A 19,746-nucleotide genomic window follows, 5' to 3' on the forward strand; every position below is an offset into this window, starting at 1 on the left:
CTTGAATTCGGATAGGCAGTGAGTGGCAATGAAGAATGGAGAAAAGCACCACGGGGTGGTCAACATGGGGAGGTCAGGAAACATGCAGTGGCAATGTAGGATAGGTTTCTGAAAAACATCGTGGGTTGGTGCGCATTGTAAGGCTTTCTAACAAGCCATTCAGAAGTAGGAGTGAAAAAACGTCATGGGGTGGTGTGAATCAGAGGGCCTTAATTAGGATAGGCATTGAGTTTCAATGTAGGATTGTGAAAAGCACCACAGGGTGGTCAGCATGGGGTGGTCAGGAAACATGCAGTGGCAATGTAGGACAGGTTTCTGAAAAACATCGAGGGGTGGTGCGCATTGTAAGGGTTTCTAAGAGGCCATTCACTAGTAGGAGTGAGAAATACTTCACGGGGTGGTGTGAATGGGAACGCCTGAATGAGGATAGGCAGTGAGTGGCAATGTAGGATGGAGAAAAGCAATACGGTATGTTGAGCATGGTGAGGTCAGGAAACATGCAGTGGCAATGTAGTATAGATTTCTGAAAAATATTGCGGGGTGGTGCGCATTGTAAGGGTTTCTAAAAGGCCATTCACTAGTAGGAGTGAGAAAAACATAACGGGGTGGTGCGAATCGGAGGGCCTGAATCAGAATAGGCAGTGAGTGGCCATGTATGATGTAGAAAAACACCACGGGGTGGTCAGCATGGGGAGGTCAGGAAACATGCAGCGGCAATGTGTGATAGCTTTCTGAAAAACATCGCGGGTTGGTGCGCATTGTCAGGGTTTCTAACAGGCCATTCACAACTAGGAATGAAAAAAACATCACGGGGTGGTGTGAATCAGAGTGCCTGAATAAGGATAGGCTGTGTGTGGCAATGTAGGATGGAGAAAAGCACCACGGGTTTGTCAGCCTGAGGAGGAAAGGAAACATGCACTGGCAATGTAGAATAGGTTTCTGATAAACATCACTGGGTGTTGCCCATTGTAAGGGTTTCTAACAGGCCATACACTAGTAGGAGTGAGAAGAACATCACGGGGTGGTGTGAATTGGAGGGCCTGAATTAGTATAGGCATTGAGTGGCAATGTAGGATGGAGAAAAGCACCACGGGGTGGTCAGCATGGGGAGGTGAGGAATCATGCAGTGGCAATGTAGGATAGGTTTCTGAAAAGAAAAGCTGGGTGGTGCTCATGGTCAGGGTTTCTAACAGGCCATTCAATAGTAGGAGTGAGAAAAATATCACGGGGTGGTGTGAATCAGATGTTCTGAATTTGGGTAGGCAGTGAGTGTCAATGTAGGATGGAGAAAAGCACCATGGGGTGGTCAGCCTGGGGAGGTCAGGAAACATGCATTGGCAATGTAGGATAGGTTTCTGAAAAACATCGCCGTGTGGTGTGCATTGTAAGGGTTTCTAACAGGCCATTCACAAGTAGGAGTGAGAAAAACATCACAGGGTGGTGTGAATTGGAAGGCCTGAATGAGGATATGTCGGGATAGGCAGTGAGTGGTAATGTAAAATGGAGAAAAGCACCATGGTTTGGTAAACATATGGAGGACAGGAAACATGCAGTGGCAATGTAGGATAGGTTTCTGAAAAACATCGCGGGGTTGTGCACATTGTAAGGGTTTCTGACAGGACATTCACTAATAGGAGTGAGAAAAACATCACAGGTTGGTGTTTATCAGAGGGCCTGAATCAGGATAGGCAGTGAGTGGCAATGTAGGATGGAGAAAAGCACGACGGGGTGGTCAGGATGGGGAGGTCAGCAAACATGCAGTGGCAATGTAGCATAGGTTTCTCAAAAACATCGTGGGTGGTGCACATTGTAAGGGTTTATAACAGGCCATTAACTACTAGGAGTGAGACATACATCATGGTGTGGTGTGAATCAGAGGGCCTGAATCAGAAAAGGCAGTGAGAGGTAATGTAAAATGGAGAAAAGCACCACGGGTTGGTGAGCATGGGGAGGTCAGGAAACATGCAGTGGCAATATAGGATAGGTTTGTGAAAAACATCACGTGGTGCAGAGAATTGAAAGGGTTTCTAACAGGCCATTTTCTAGTAGGAGTGAGAAAAACATCACGGGGTGGTGTTAATCAGAGGGCCTGAATTAGGAGAGGCAGCGAATGGCAATGTAGGATGGAGAAAAGCACCAGGGGTTGGTCAGCATGGGGAGGTCAGGAAACATGCATTGGCAATGTAGGATAGGTTTCTGAAAAACAACGCGGGGTGGTGCGCATTGTAAGGATTTCTAACAGGCCATTGACTAGTAGGAGCGAGAAAAACATCACGGTGTGGTGTGAATCAGAGGGGCTGAATCATGATAAGCAGTAAGTGGCAATGTAGGATGGAGAAAAGCACCAGGGGAGGTCAGCATGGGGAGGGCAGGAATCATTCACTGGCAGTGTAGGATAGGTTACTGAAAAACATCGTGGGTTGGTGCGCATTGTAAGGGTTTCTTAAAGGCCCTTCACTAGTAGGAGTGAAAAAAACATCAGGGGTGTTGTGAATTGGAGGGCCTGAATTAAAATCGGCAGTGAGTGACAATGTAGGATGGAGAAGAGCACCACGGGTTGGTCAGCATGGGGAGGTCAGGAAACAGGCAGTGGCAATGTAGGATAGGTTTCTGAAAAACATCACGGGGTGGTGCGCATTGTAAGGGTTTCTAACAGGCCATTCACTAGTAGGAGTGAGAAAGACATCATTGGGTGGTGTGAATCGGAAGGCCTGTATCAGGATAGGAAGTGAGGGGCAATGTAGAATGGAAAATATCACCACGGGATTGTCACCTTGGGGAGGTCAGGAAATATGCATTGGCAATGTAGGATAGGTTTCTGAAAAACATCGCAGGTTGGTGTGCATTGTAAGGGTTTCTAACAGGCCATTCACTAGTAGGAGTGAGAAAAAGATCATGGCGTGGTGTGAATCGGAGGGCCTGAATCAGGATAGGCAGTGAGTGGCAATGTAAAATGGAGAAAAGCACCACTGGTTGATCCGCATGGGAGTTCAGGAAACATGCAGTGGCAATATAGGATAGGTTTCTGGAAAACATCGCGGGGTGGTGAGAATTGTAAGGGTTTCTAACAGGCCATTCACTAGTAGGAGTGTGCAAAACATCACGTTGTGGTGTGAATCGGAGGGCCTGAATTAGGATAGGCAGTGAGTGGCAATGAAGGATGGAGAAATGCAAAACGTGGTGGTCAGGATGGGGAGGTCAGGAAACATGCAGTGGCAATGTATGATAGGATTCTTAAAAACATCGTGGGGTGCTGTGCATTGTAAGGGTTGCAAGGCCATTCACTAGTAGGAGTGAGAAAAACATCACGGGGTGGTGTGAATCGGAGGGCCTGAATCAGGATAGGCAGTGAGTGGCAATGAAGAATAGAGAAAAGCACCATGGGGTGGGCAACAGGGGGAGATCAGGAAACATGCAGTGGCAATGTAGGATTAGTTTCTGAAAAACATCATGGGGTGGGGCGCATTATAAGCGTTTCTAACAAGCCATTCACAAGTAGGAGTGAGAAAAACATCACCGGGTGGTGTGAATTGGAGGGCCTGAATTAGGATAGGCAGTGAATGGCAATATAGGATGGAGAAAAGAACCACTGGTTTGTAAGCATGGGGAGATAATGAAACATGCAGTAGCAATGAAGGATAGGTTTCTGATAAACATCGCGGGGTGGTGGGTATTGTAAGGGTTTCTAACAGGCTATTCACTGGTAGGAGTGAAAAAAACATCACGGGGTGTTTTGAATCAGAGGGCCTGAATCAGAATAGGCAGTGAGTGGCAATGTAGGATGTAGAAAAGCACCACGGGGTAGTCAGCATGGGGAGGTCAGGAAACATGCAGTGGCAATGTAGGATAGGTTTCTGAAAAGCTTCGCGGGTTGGTGCACATTTTAAGGGTTTCTAACAGGCCATTCACTAGGAGGAGTGAAAAAAACATCACGGTGTGGTGTGAATCGGAGGGCCTGAATCGGGATTGGCAGTGAGTAGTAAAGTAAAAGGGAGAAAAGCACCGCGGGGTGGTCAGGATGGGGAGGTCAGGAAACATGCAGAGGCAATTTAGGATAGGTTTCTGAAAAACATCGCAGGGTGGCGAGCATTGTAAGGTTTTCTATCAGGCCATTCACTAGTAGGAGTGAGAAAAACATCACGGGGTGGTGTGAATAGGAGGGCCTGAATTCGGATAGGCAGTGAGTGGCAATGTAGGATGGAGAAAAGCAAAACAGGGTGGTCAGCATGGGGAGGTCAGGACAGATGCAGTGGCAATGTAGGATAGGTTCCTGCAAATCATCGCGGTGTGGTGCGCATTGTCAGGGTTTCGAACAGGCCATTCATTAGTAGGAGTGAGATATACATCATGATGTATTGTGAATCCGAGTGCCTGAATCAGCACAGACAGTGAGTGGCCATGTATAATAGAGAAAAGCAGAACGGGGAGATCAGGATGGCTAGGTCAGGAAACATGCTGTGGCAATGTATGATAGGTTTCTGAAAAACATCACAGGGTGGTGCGCATTGTCAGGGTTTCTAACAGGCCATTCACTAGTAGGAGTGAGAAAAACATCACGGGGTGGTGTGAATCGGAGGTCCTGAATTAGGTTAGGCAGTGAGTGGCAATGTAGGATGGAGAAAAGCACCACGGGGTGGTCAGCATGGGGAGGTCAGGAAACATGCAGTGGCAATGTAGGATAGGCTTTGAAAATCATTGCGTGGCGGTGCGCATTGTAAGGGTTTCTAACACGGAATTCACGAGTAGGAGTGAGAAAAACATCACGGGGTGGTGTGAATCCGAGGGCTTGAATCAGTATAGGCAGGGATTCGCAATGTAGGATGGAGAAAAGCACCCCGGGTTTGTCAGCATGGGGAGGTAATGAAACATGCAGTGGCAATGTAGGATACGTTTCTGATAATCATCACAGGGTGGTGCGCATTGTAAGGTTTTCTAACAGGCCATTCCCTAGAAGGAGTGAGAACAACATCACTGGGTGGTGTGAATGGGATGGCCTGAATTAGAATAGGCAGTGAGTGGCAATGTAGGTTGTAGAAAAGCACCACGGGGTGGTCTACCTGGGGAGGTCAGAAAACATGCCATGGCAATGTATGATAGGTTTCTGAAAAACATCGTGGGGTGGTGAGCATTGTAAGGTTTTCTAACAGGCCATTCACTAGCAGGAGTAAGAAGAACATCACGGGGTGTTGTCAATCGGAGGGCCTGAATTCGGTTAGGCAGAGAGTGGCAATTTAGGATGGAGAAAAGCACCACAGGGTGGTCAGCATGGGGAGGTCAGGACAGATGCAGTGGCAATGTAGGATAGGTTTCTGAAAAACATCACGGTGTGGTGCGCATTGTCAGGGTTTGTAACAGGCCATTCACTAGTAGGAGTGAGAAATACATCATGATGTCATGTGAATCGGAGGGCCTGAATCAGCACAGACAGTTAGTGGCCATGTAGAATGGAGAAAAGTAGAACAGGGAGGTCAGGTTGGGGAGGTCAGGAAACATGCAGTGGCAATGTATGATAGGTTTCTGAAAAACATCACGAGTTGGTGCGCATTTTCAGGGTTTCAAACAGGCCATTCACTAGAAGGAGTGAGAAAAACATCACGGGGTGGTGTGATTCGGCGGTCCTGAATTAGGTTAGGCAGTGAGTGGCAATGTAGGATGGAGAAAAGCACCACGGGGTGGTCAGCATGGGGAGGTCAGGGAACATGCAGTGGCAACAATGTATGATAGGTTTCTGAAAAACGTCGCGGGTTGGTGCGCATTGCAACTGTTTCTAACAGGCCATGCACTAGTAGGAGTTCTGAAAAACATCAAGGGCTGATGTGAATAGGTGGTCCTGAATTAGGATAGGCAGTGAGTGGTAATGTAGGATGGAGAAAATCACCTTGGGTGGTCAGCATGGGGAGGTGAGGAATCATGCAGTGGCAATGTAGAATAGGTTTTGAAAATCATCGCAGGGTGGTCCGCATTGTAAGGGTTTCTAACAGGGCATTCACTAGTAGGAGTGAGAAAAACATCACGGGGTGGTGTGAACCGGAGGGCCTGAATTAGGATAGGCAGTGAGTGGCAATGTAGGATGGAGAAAAGCACCATGCGGTGGTCAGCATGGGGAGGTCAGGAATCATGCAGTGGCAATGTAGGATAGGTTTCTGAAAATCATAGCAGGGTGGTGCGCATTGTAACGGTTTCTAACAGGCTATTCACTGGTAGGAGTGAAAAAAACATCACGGGGTGGTGTGAATCTGATCGCCTGAATCAGGATAGGCAGTGAGTGGCAATGTAGGATGTAGAAAAGCACCATGGGCAGGTCAGCATGGAGAGTTCAGGAAACATGCAGTGGCAATATAGGATAGGTTTCTGAAAAACATCGCAGGGTGCTGCGCATTGTAAGGGTTTCTAACAGGCCATTCACTAGTAGGAGTGAGAAATACATCATGATGTGGTGTGAATCCGAGGGCCTGAATCAGCATAGACAGTGAGTGGCAATGTAGAATGGAGAAAAGCACAACGGGGTGGTCAGGATGGGGAGGTCAGGAAACATGCAGTGGCAATGTAGGATAGGTTTATGAAAAACATTGCGGGGTCGGGTGCATTGTAAGTTTTTCTATCAGGCCATTCTTTAGTAGGAGTGAGAAAAACATCACGGGTTGGTGGGAATCGGAGGGCCTGAATTCGGATAGGCAGAGAGTGGCAATGTAGAATGCAGAAAAGCACCACAGGGTGGTCAGCATGGGGAGATCAGGAGAGATGCAGTGGCAATGTAGGATAGGTTTCTGATAAACATCGCGGGGTGGTGCGTCTTGTAAGGGTTTCTAACAGGTCATTCATTAGTACGAGTGAGAACAACATCACGGGTCGGTGTGAATGAGGGCCTAAATTAGGATACTCAATGAGTGGCAATGTAGGAAGGAGAAAATCACCACTTGGTGTTCAGCATCGGGAGGTCAGGAAACATGAAGTGCAATGTAGGATAGGTTTCTGAAAAACATCGCGGAGTGGTGCGCATTGTAAGGGTTTATAACAGGCCATTCACTAGTAGGAGTAAGAACAACAGCACGGTGTGGTGTGAATCGGAGGGCCTGAATTAGGATAGGCAGTGAGTGGCAATGAAGAATAGAGAAAAGCACCATGGGGTGGGCAACAGGGGGAGATCAGGAAACATGCAGTGGCAATGTAGGATTAGTCTCTGAAAAACATCATGGGGTGGGGCGCATTATAAGCGTTTCTAACAAGCCATTCACAAGTAGGAGTGAGAAAAACATCACCGGGTGGTGTGAATTGGAGGGCCTGAATTAGGATAGGCAGTGAATGGCAATGTAGGATGGAGAAAAGAACCACTGGTTTGTAAGCATGGGGAGATAATGAAACATGCAGTGGCAATGAAGGATAGGTTTCTGATAAACATCGCAGGGTGGTGGGCATTGTAAGGGTTTCTAACAGGCTATTCACTGGTAGGAGTGAAAAAACCATCACGGGGTGTTTTGAATCGGAGGGCCTGAATCAGAATAGGCAGTGAGTGGCAATGTAGGATGTAGAAAAGCACCACAGGGTGGTCTGCATGGGGAGGTCAGGAAACATGCAGAGGCAATGTAGGATAGGTTTCTGAAAAACATCGCGGGGTGACGAGCATTGTAAGGTTTTCTATCAGGCCATTCACTAGTAGGAGTGAGAAAAACATCACGGGCTGGTGTGAATCGGAGGGCGTGAATTCGGATAGGCAGTGAGTGGCAATGTAGGATGGAGAAAAGCACAACCGTGTGGTCAGCATCGGGAGGTCAGGACAGATGCAGTGGCAATGTAGGATAGGTTTCTGAAAAACATCGCGGTGTGGTGCGCATTGTCAGGGTTTCTAATAGGCCATTCACTAGTAGGAGTGAGAAATACATCATGACGTGTTGTGAATCCGAAGGCCTGAATCAGCTCAGACATTGAGTGGCAATGTAGAGTGGAGACAAGCTCAACGGGGAGGTCAGGATGGGGAGGTCAGGAAACATGCAGTGGCAATGTAGGATAGGTTTCTGAAAAACATCGCGGAGCGGTGAGAATTGTAAGGGTTTCCAACAGGCCATTCACTAGTAGGAGAGAGAAAAACATCACGCGGTCGTGTGAATCGGAGGGCCTGAATTAGGATAGGCAGTGAGTGGCAATGTAGGATGTAGAAAAGCACCATGGGTTGGTCAGCATGGGGAGGTCAGGAAACATGCAGTGGCAATGTACGATAGATTTCTGAAAAACATCGCGGGGTTGTGCACATTGTAAGGGTTTCTGACAGGACATTCACTAATAAGAGTGAGAAAAACATCACAGGTTTGTGTTTATCGGAGGGCCTGAATCAGGATAGGCAGTGAGTGGCAATATAGGAGGGAGAAAAGCACGACGGGGTGGTCAGGATGGGGAGGTCAGCAAACATGCAGTGGCAATGTAGCATAGGTTTCTCAAAAACATCGTGGGTGGTGCACATTGTAAGGGTTTATAACAGGCCATTAACTACTAGGAATGAGACATACATCATGGTGTGGTGTGAATCAGAGGGCCTGAATCAGAAAAGGCAGTGAGAGGTAATGTAAAATGGAGAAAAGCACCACGGGTTGGTGAGCATGGGGAGGTCAGGAAACATGCAGTGGCAACAATGTATGATAGGTTTCTGAAAAACGTGGCGGGTTGGTGCCCATTGCAACTGTTTCTAACAGGCCATGCACTTAGTAGGAGTTCTGACAAACATCAAGGGCTGATGTGAATAGGTGGTCCTGAATTAGGATAGGCAGTGAGTGGTAATGTAGGATGGAGAAAATCACCTCGGGTGGTCAGCATGGGAGGTGAGGAATCATGCAGTGGCAATGTAGGATAGGTTTTGAAAATCATCGCAGGGTGGTCCGCATTGTAAGGGTTTCTAACAGGGCATTCACTAGTAGGAGTGAGAAAAACATCACGGGGTGGTGTGAATCGGAGGGCCTGAATCAGTGTAGGCAGTGAGTGGCAATGTAGGTTGGAGAAATGCACCACAGGGTGGTCAGCACGGTGAGGTCAGGAAACATGCAGTGGCAATGAAGGATAGGTTTCTGATAAGCATCAGGGGGTGATGCGCATTGTAACGGTTTCTAACAGGTCATTCACTAGTAGGAGTAAGAAAAACATCACGGGGTGGTGTGAACCGGAGGGCCTGAATTAGGATAGGCAGTGAGTTGCAATGTAGGATGGAGAAAAGCACCATGCGGTGGTCAGCATGGGGAGGTCAGGAATCATGCAGTGGCAATGTAGGATAGGTTTCTGAAAATCATAGCAGGGTGGTGCGCATTGTAACGGTTTCTAACAGGCTATTCACTGGTAGGAGTGAAAAAAACATCACGGGGTGGTGTGAATCTGATGGCCTGAATCAGGATAGGCAGTGAGTGGCAATGTAGGATGTAGAAAAGCACCATGGGCAGGTCAGCATGGAGAGTTCAGGAAACATGCAGTGGCAATATAGGATAGGTTTCTGAAAAACATCTCAGGGTGCTGCGCATTGTAAGAGTTTCTAACAGGCCATTCACTAGTAGGAGTGAGAAATACATCATGATGTGGTGTGAATCTGAGGGCCTGAATCAGCATAGACAGTGAGTGGCAATGTAGAATGGAGAAAAGCACAACGGGGTGGTCAGGATAGGGAGGTCAGGAAACATGCAGTGGCAATGTAGGATAGGTTTATGAAAAACATTGCGGGGTGGTGTGCATTGTAAGTTTTTCTATCAGGCCATTCTTTAGTAGGAGTGAGAAAAACATCACGGGTTGGTGGGAATCGGAGGGCCTGAATTCGGATAGGCAGAGAGTGGCAATGTAGAATGCAGAAAAGCACCACAGGGTGGTCAGCAAGGGGAGATCAGGACAGATGCAGTGGCAATGTAGGATAGGTTTCTGATAAACATCGCGGGGTGGTGCGTCTTGTAAGGGTTTCTAACAGGCCATTCATTAGTACGAGTGAGAACAACATCACGGGTCGGTGTGAATGAGGGCCTAAATTAGGATACTCAATGAGTGGCAATGTAGGAAGGAGAAAATCACCACTTGGTGGTCAGCATCGGGAGGTCAGGAAACATGAAGTGCAATGTAGGATAGGTTTCTGAAAAACATCGCGGAGTGGTGCGCATTGTAAGGGTTTATAACAGGCCATTCACTAGTAGGAGTAAGAACAACAGCACGGTGTGGTGTGAATCGGAGGGCCTGAATTAGGATAGGCTGTGAGTGGCAATGAAGAATAGAGAAAAGCACCATGGGGTGGGCAACAGGGGGAGATCAGGAAACATGCAGTGGCAATGTAGGATTAGTTTCTGAAAAACATCATGGGGTGGGGCGCATTATAAGCGTTTCTAACAAGCCATTCACAAGTAGGAGTGAGAAAAACATCACCGGGTGGTGTGAATTGGAGGGCCTGAATTAGGATAGGCAGTGAATTGCAATGTAGGATGGAGAAAAGAACCACTGGTTTGTAAGCATGGGGAGATAATGAAACATGCAGTGGCAATGAAGGATAGGTTTCTGATAAACATCGCAGGGTGGTGGGCATTGTAAGGGTTTCTAACATTCTATTCACTGGTAGGAGTGAAAAAAACATCACGGTGTGTTTTGAATCGGAGGGCCTGAATCAGAATAGGCAGTGAGTGGCAATGTAGGATGTAGAAATGCACCACGGGGTGGTCAGCATGGAGAGTTCAGGAAACATGCAGTGGCAATGTAGGATAGGTTTCTGAAAAGCTTCGCGGGTTGGTGCACATTTTAAGGGTTTAAAACAGGCCATTCACTAGTAGGAGTGAAAAAAACATCACGTTGTGGTGTGAATCGGAGGGCCTGAATCGGGATAGGCAGTGAGTGGTAATGTAAAATATAGAAAAGCACCATGGGGTGGTCTGCATCGGGAGGTCAGGAAACATGCAGAGGCAATGTAGGATAGGTTTCTGAAAAACATCGCGGGGTGACGAGCATTGTAAGATTTTCTATCAGGCCATTCACTAGTAGGAGTGAGAAAAACATCACGGGCTGGTGTGAATCGGAGGGCGTGAATTCGGATAGGCAGTGAGTGGCAATGTAGGATGGAGAAAAGCACCACCGTGTGGTCAGCATCGGGAGGTCAGGACAGATGCAGTGGCAATGTAGGATAGGTTTCTGAAAAACATCGCGGTGTGGTGCGCATTGTCAGGGTTTCTAACAGGCCATTCACTAGTAGGAGTGAGAAATACATCATGACGTGTTGTGATTCCGAAGGCCTGAATCAGCTCAGACATTGAGTGGCAATGTAGAGTGGAGACAAGCTCAACGGGGAGGTCAGGATGGGGATGTCAGGAAACATGCAGTGGCAACGTATGATAGGTTTCGGAAAAACATCGCGGGTTGGTGCGCATTGTAACTGTTTCTAACAGACCATTCACTAGTAGGAGTGAGAAAAACATCACGTTGTGGAGTGAATCAGAGGCCTGAATCAGGATACGCAAGGAGTGGCAATGTAGGATATACAAAAGCACAACGGGGTGTTCAGCATAGGGAGGTCAGGAAACCTGCAGTGGCAATGTAGGATTGGTTTCTGAAAATCTTCGCAGGTTGGTGCGCATTGTAAGGGTTTCTAACAGACCATTAACTAGTAGGAGTGAGAAAAACCCCACGGCGTGATGTGAATCAGTGGGCCTGAATCAGGATAGGCAGCGAGTGGCAATGTAAAATTGACAAAAGCACCATGGGTTGATCAGAATCGGGACGTCAGGAAACATGCAGTGGCAATATAGGATAGGTTTCTGAAAAACATCCCGGGGTGGTGCGCATTGTAAGGGTTTCTAACAGGCCATTCACTAGTAGGAGTCTGAAAATCATCACGGGGTGGAGTGAATCGGAGGGACTGAATTGGGATAGGCAGTGAGTGGCAATGTAAGATGGAGAAAAGCACCAGGGGTGGTCAGCATGGGGACATGAAGAAACATGCAGTGGCAATTTAGGATCTGTTTCTGAAAAACATCGCGGCGAGGTGCGCATTGTAAGGATTTCTAACAGGCCATTCACTACAAGGAGTGAGAAAAAAATCACGGCGTGGTGAGTTTCAGAGGGCCTGAATCAGGATAGGCAGTGAGTGGCAATGTAGGATGGAGAAAAGCACCACGGGGTGGTCAGCATGTTGAGGTCAGGAAACATGCAGTGGAAATGTAGGATACGTTTCTCAAAAAGATCGCCGGGTGGTGCGCATTGTACTGGTTTCTAACAGGCCATTCACTAGTAGAAGTGAGAAAAACATCACGGGGTTGTGTGAATTGAAAGGCCTGAATCAAGATAGACAGTGAGTGGCAATGTAGGATGGAGAAAAGCACCATGGGTTGGTGAGCATGGGGAGGTTAGAAAACATGCAATGGCAATGTAGGATAGTTTTTCTGAAAAACATCGCGGGGTGGTACGCGTTGTAAGTGTTTGTAGCAGGCCATTCACTAGTAGGATTTGAAAAACATCACGGGGTGGTGTGAATAGGAGGGCTTAAATTCGGATAGGCAGTGAGTGGCAATGAAGAATGGAGAAAAGCACCACGGGGTGGACAACATGGGGAGGTCAGGAAACATGCAGTGGCAATGTAGGATATGTTTCTGAAAAACATCGTGGGTTCGTGCGCATTGTAAGGCTTTCTAACAAGCCATTCAGAAGTAGGAGTGAAAAAACCTCATGGGGTGTTGTGAATCAGAGGGCCTTAATTAGGATAGGCATTGAGTTTCAATGTAGGATTGTGAAAAGCACCACAGGGTGGTCAGCATGGGGTGGGCAGTAAACATGCAGTGGCAATGTAGGACAGGTTTCTGATAAACATCACTGGGTGGTGCGCATTGTAAGGGTTTCTAAGAGGCCATTCACTAGTAGGAGTGAGAAATAATTCACGGGGTGGTGTGAATGGGAAAGCCTGAATGAGGATAGGCAGTGAGTGGCAATGTAGGATGGAGAAAAGCAGTACGGTATGGTGAGCATGGTGAGGTCAGGAAACATGCAGTGGCAATGTAGTATAGATTTCTGAAAAACATCGCGGGGTGGTGCGCATTGTAAGGGTTTCTAAAAGGCCATTCACTAGTAGGAGTGAGAAAAACATAACGGGGTGGTGCGAATCGGAGGGCCTGAATCAGGATAGGCAGTGAGTGGCAATGTAGGATGTAGAAAAACACCACGGGGTGGTCAGCATGGGGAGGTCAGGAAACATGCATTGGCAATGTAGGATAGGTTTCTTAAAAACATCGCCGGGTGGTGCGCATTGTAAGTGTTTCTAACAAGCCATTCACTAGTAGGGGTGAGAAAAACATCACGGGGTGTTGTAAATCAGAGGGCCTGAATTATGATACTCAGTGAGTGGCAATGTAGGATGGAGAAAAACACCACGGGGTGGTCAGCATGGTGAGGTCAGGAAACATGCAGTGGAAATGTAGGATACGTTTCTGAAAAAGATCGCGGGGTGGTGTGCATTGTAAGGGTTTCTAACAGGCCATTCACTAGTAGAAGTGAGAAAAACATCATGGGGTGGTGTGAATTGAAAGGCCTGAATCAAGATAGACAGTGAGTGGCAATGTAGGATGAAGAAAAGCACCATGGGTTGGTGAGCATGGGGAGGTCAGGAAACATGCAATGGCAATGTAGGATAGTTTTTCTGAAAAGCATCGCGGGGTGGTATGCGTTGTAAGTGTTTGTAGCAGGCCATTCACTATTAGGATTGAGAAAAACATCACGGGGTGGTGTGAATAGGAGGGCTTGAATTCGGATAGGCAGTGAGTGGCAATGAAGAATGGAGAAAAGCACCACGGGGTGGTCAACATGGGGAGGTCAGGAAACATGCAGTGGCAATGTAGGATAGGTTTCTGAAAAACATCGTGGGTTGGTGCGCATTGTAAGGCTTTCTAACAAGCCATTCAGAAGTAGGAGTGAAAAAACGTCATGGGGTGGTGTGAATCAGAGGGCCTTAATTAGGATAGGCATTGAGTTTCAATGTAGGATTGTGAAAAGCACCACAGGGTGGTCAGCATGGGGTGGTCAGGAAACATGCAGTGGCAATGTAGGACAGGTTTCTGAAAAACATCGAGGGGTGGTGCGCATTGTAAGGGTTTCTAAGAGGCCATTCACTAGTAGGAGTGAGAAATACTTCACGGGGTGGTGTGAATGGGAACGCCTGAATGAGGATAGGCAGTGAGTGGCAATGTAGGATGGAGAAAAGCAATACGGTATGTTGAGCATGGTGAGGTCAGGAAACATGCAGTGGCAATGTAGTATAGATTTCTGAAAAATATTGCGGGGTGGTGCGCATTGTAAGGGTTTCTAAAAGGCCATTCACTAGTAGGAGTGAGAAAAACATAACGGGGTGGTGCGAATCGGAGGGCCTGAATCAGAATAGGCAGTGAGTGGCCATGTATGATGTAGAAAAACACCACGGGGTGGTCAGCATGGGGAGGTCAGGAAACATGCAGCGGCAATGTGTGATAGCTTTCTGAAAAACATCGCGGGTTGGTGCGCATTGTCAGGGTTTCTAACAGGCCATTCACAACTAGGAATGAAAAAAACATCACGGGGTGGTGTGAATCAGAGTGCCTGAATAAGGATAGGCTGTGTGTGGCAATGTAGGATGGAGAAAAGCACCACGGGTTTGTCAGCCTGAGGAGGAAAGGAAACATGCACTGGCAATGTAGAATAGGTTTCTGATAAACATCACTGGGTGTTGCCCATTGTAAGGGTTTCTAACAGGCCATACACTAGTAGGAGTGAGAAGAACATCACGGGGTGGTGTGAATTGGAGGGCCTGAATTAGTATAGGCATTGAGTGGCAATGTAGGATGGAGAAAAGCACCACGGGGTGGTCAGCATGGGGAGGTGAGGAATCATGCAGTGGCAATGTAGGATAGGTTTCTGAAAAGAAAAGCTGGGTGGTGCTCATGGTCAGGGTTTCTAACAGGCCATTCAATAGTAGGAGTGAGAAAAATATCACGGGGTGGTGTGAATCAGATGTTCTGAATTTGGGTAGGCAGTGAGTGTCAATGTAGGATGGAGAAAAGCACCATGGGGTGGTCAGCCTGGGGAGGTCAGGAAACATGCATTGGCAATGTAGGATAGGTTTCTGAAAAACATCGCCGTGTGGTGTGCATTGTAAGGGTTTCTAACAGGCCATTCACAAGTAGGAGTGAGAAAAACATCACAGGGTGGTGTGAATTGGAAGGCCTGAATGAGGATATGTCGGGATAGGCAGTGAGTGGTAATGTAAAATGGAGAAAAGCACCATGGTTTGGTAAACATATGGAGGACAGGAAACATGCAGTGGCAATGTAGGATAGGTTTCTGAAAAACATCGCGGGGTTGTGCACATTGTAAGGGTTTCTGACAGGACATTCACTAATAGGAGTGAGAAAAACATCACAGGTTGGTGTTTATCAGAGGGCCTGAATCAGGATAGGCAGTGAGTGGCAATGTAGGATGGAGAAAAGCACGACGGGGTGGTCAGGATGGGGAGGTCAGCAAACATGCAGTGGCAATGTAGCATAGGTTTCTCAAAAACATCGTGGGTGGTGCACATTGTAAGGGTTTATAACAGGCCATTAACTACTAGGAGTGAGACATACATCATGGTGTGGTGTGAATCAGAGGGCCTGAATCAGAAAAGGCAGTGAGAGGTAATGTAAAATGGAGAAAAGCACCACGGGTTGGTGAGCATGGGGAGGTCAGGAAACATGCAGTGGCAATATAGGATAGGTTTGTGAAAAACATCACGTGGTGCAGAGAATTGAAAGGGTTTCTAACAGGCCATTTTCTAGTAGGAGTGAGAAAAACATCACGGGGTGGTGTTAATCAGAGGGCCTGAATTAGGAGAGGCAGCGAATGGCAATGTAGGATGGAGAAAAGCACCAGGGGTTGGTCAGCATGGGGAGGTCAGGAAACATGCATTGGCAATGTAGGATAGGTTTCTGAAAAACAACGCGGGGTGGTGCGCATTGTAAGGATTTCTAACAGGCCATTGACTAGTAGGAGCGAGAAAAACATCACGGTGTGGTGTGAATCAGAGGGGCTGAATCATGATAAGCAGTAAGTGGCAATGTAGGATGGAGAAAAGCACCAGGGGAGGTCAGCATGGGGAGGGCAGGAATCATTCACTGGCAGTGTAGGATAGGTTACTGAAAAACATCGTGGGTTGGTGCGCATTGTAAGGGTTTCTTAAAGGCCCTTCACTAGTAGGAGTGAAAAAAACATCAGGGGTGTTGTGAATTGGAGGGCCTGAATTAAAATCGGCAGTGAGTGACAATGTAGGATGGAGAAGAGCACCACGGGTTGGTCAGCATGGGGAGGTCAGGAAACAGGCAGTGGCAATGTAGGATAGGTTTCTGAAAAACATCACGGGGTGGTGCGCATTGTAAGGGTTTCTAACAGGCCATTCACTAGTAGGAGTGAGAAAGACATCATTGGGTGGTGTGAATCGGAAGGCCTGTATCAGGATAGGAAGTGAGGGGCAATGTAGAATGGAAAATATCACCACGGGATTGTCACCTTGGGGAGGTCAGGAAATATGCATTGGCAATGTAGGATAGGTTTCTGAAAAACATCGCAGGTTGGTGTGCATTGTAAGGGTTTCTAACAGGCCATTCACTAGTAGGAGTGAGAAAAAGATCATGGCGTGGTGTGAATCGGAGGGCCTGAATCAGGATAGGCAGTGAGTGGCAATGTAAAATGGAGAAAAGCACCACTGGTTGATCCGCATGGGAGTTCAGGAAACATGCAGTGGCAATATAGGATAGGTTTCTGGAAAACATCGCGGGGTGGTGAGAATTGTAAGGGTTTCTAACAGGCCATTCACTAGTAGGAGTGTGCAAAACATCACGTTGTGGTGTGAATCGGAGGGCCTGAATTAGGATAGGCAGTGAGTGGCAATGAAGGATGGAGAAATGCAAAACGTGGTGGTCAGGATGGGGAGGTCAGGAAACATGCAGTGGCAATGTATGATAGGATTCTTAAAAACATCGTGGGGTGCTGTGCATTGTAAGGGTTGCAAGGCCATTCACTAGTAGGAGTGAGAAAAACATCACGGGGTGGTGTGAATCGGAGGGCCTGAATCAGGATAGGCAGTGAGTGGCAATGAAGAATAGAGAAAAGCACCATGGGGTGGGCAACAGGGGGAGATCAGGAAACATGCAGTGGCAATGTAGGATTAGTTTCTGAAAAACATCATGGGGTGGGGCGCATTATAAGCGTTTCTAACAAGCCATTCACAAGTAGGAGTGAGAAAAACATCACCGGGTGGTGTGAATTGGAGGGCCTGAATTAGGATAGGCAGTGAATGGCAATATAGGATGGAGAAAAGAACCACTGGTTTGTAAGCATGGGGAGATAATGAAACATGCAGTAGCAATGAAGGATAGGTTTCTGATAAACATCGCGGGGTGGTGGGTATTGTAAGGGTTTCTAACAGGCTATTCACTGGTAGGAGTGAAAAAAACATCACGGGGTGTTTTGAATCAGAGGGCCTGAATCAGAATAGGCAGTGAGTGGCAATGTAGGATGTAGAAAAGCACCACGGGGTAGTCAGCATGGGGAGGTCAGGAAACATGCAGTGGCAATGTAGGATAGGTTTCTGAAAAGCTTCGCGGGTTGGTGCACATTTTAAGGGTTTCTAACAGGCCATTCACTAGGAGGAGTGAAAAAAACATCACGGTGTGGTGTGAATCGGAGGGCCTGAATCGGGATTGGCAGTGAGTGGTAAAGTAAAAGGGAGAAAAGCACCGCGGGGTGGTCAGGATGGGGAGGTCAGGAAACATGCAGAGGCAATTTAGGATAGGTTTCTGAAAAACATCGCAGGGTGGCGAGCATTGTAAGGTTTTCTATCAGGCCATTCACTAGTAGGAGTGAGAAAAACATCACGGGGTGGTGTGAATAGGAGGGCCTGAATTCGGATAGGCAGTGAGTGGCAATGTAGGATGGAGAAAAGCAAAACAGGGTGGTCAGCATGGGGAGGTCAGGACAGATGCAGTGGCAATGTAGGATAGGTTCCTGCAAATCATCGCGGTGTGGTGCGCATTGTCAGGGTTTCGAACAGGCCATTCATTAGTAGGAGTGAGATATACATCATGATGTATTGTGAATCCGAGTGCCTGAATCAGCACAGACAGTGAGTGGCCATGTATAATAGAGAAAAGCAGAACGGGGAGATCAGGATGGCTAGGTCAGGAAACATGCTGTGGCAATGTATGATAGGTTTCTGAAAAACATCACAGGGTGGTGCGCATTGTCAGGGTTTCTAACAGGCCATTCACTAGTAGGAGTGAGAAAAACATCACGGGGTGGTGTGAATCGGAGGTCCTGAATTAGGTTAGGCAGTGAGTGGCAATGTAGGATGGAGAAAAGCACCACGGGGTGGTCAGCATGGGGAGGTCAGGAAACATGCAGTGGCAATGTAGGATAGGCTTTGAAAATCATTGCGTGGCGGTGCGCATTGTAAGGGTTTCTAACACGGAATTCACGAGTAGGAGTGAGAAAAACATCACGGGGTGGTGTGAATCCGAGGGCTTGAATCAGTATAGGCAGGGATTCGCAATGTAGGATGGAGAAAAGCACCCCGGGTTTGTCAGCATGGGGAGGTAATGAAACATGCAGTGGCAATGTAGGATACGTTTCTGATAATCATCACAGGGTGGTGCGCATTGTAAGGTTTTCTAACAGGCCATTCCCTAGAAGGAGTGAGAACAACATCACTGGGTGGTGTGAATGGGATGGCCTGAATTAGAATAGGCAGTGAGTGGCAATGTAGGTTGTAGAAAAGCACCACGGGGTGGTCTACCTGGGGAGGTCAGAAAACATGCCATGGCAATGTATGATAGGTTTCTGAAAAACATCGTGGGGTGGTGAGCATTGTAAGGTTTTCTAACAGGCCATTCACTAGCAGGAGTAAGAAGAACATCACGGGGTGTTGTCAATCGGAGGGCCTGAATTCGGTTAGGCAGAGAGTGGCAATTTAGGATGGAGAAAAGCACCACAGGGTGGTCAGCATGGGGAGGTCAGGACAGATGCAGTGGCAATGTAGGATAGGTTTCTGAAAAACATCACGGTGTGGTGCGCATTGTCAGGGTTTGTAACAGGCCATTCACTAGTAGGAGTGAGAAATACATCATGATGTCATGTGAATCGGAGGGCCTGAATCAGCACAGACAGTTAGTGGCCATGTAGAATGGAGAAAAGTAGAACAGGGAGGTCAGGTTGGGGAGGTCAGGAAACATGCAGTGGCAATGTATGATAGGTTTCTGAAAAACATCACGAGTTGGTGCGCATTTTCAGGGTTTCAAACAGGCCATTCACTAGAAGGAGTGAGAAAAACATCACGGGGTGGTGTGATTCGGCGGTCCTGAATTAGGTTAGGCAGTGAGTGGCAATGTAGGATGGAGAAAAGCACCACGGGGTGGTCAGCATGGGGAGGTCAGGGAACATGCAGTGGCAACAATGTATGATAGGTTTCTGAAAAACGTCGCGGGTTGGTGCGCATTGCAACTGTTTCTAACAGGCCATGCACTAGTAGGAGTTCTGAAAAACATCAAGGGCTGATGTGAATAGGTGGTCCTGAATTAGGATAGGCAGTGAGTGGTAATGTAGGATGGAGAAAATCACCTTGGGTGGTCAGCATGGGGAGGTGAGGAATCATGCAGTGGCAATGTAGAATAGGTTTTGAAAATCATCGCAGGGTGGTCCGCATTGTAAGGGTTTCTAACAGGGCATTCACTAGTAGGAGTGAGAAAAACATCACGGGGTGGT

The sequence above is a fragment of the Cavia porcellus genome, unplaced genomic scaffold (assembly GCF_034190915.1).
Source record: "Cavia porcellus strain 051 isolate PalLab524CR breed Dunkin Hartley unplaced genomic scaffold, mCavPor4.1 scaffold_2, whole genome shotgun sequence".
Classification (NCBI taxonomy): Eukaryota; Metazoa; Chordata; class Mammalia; order Rodentia; family Caviidae; genus Cavia; species Cavia porcellus.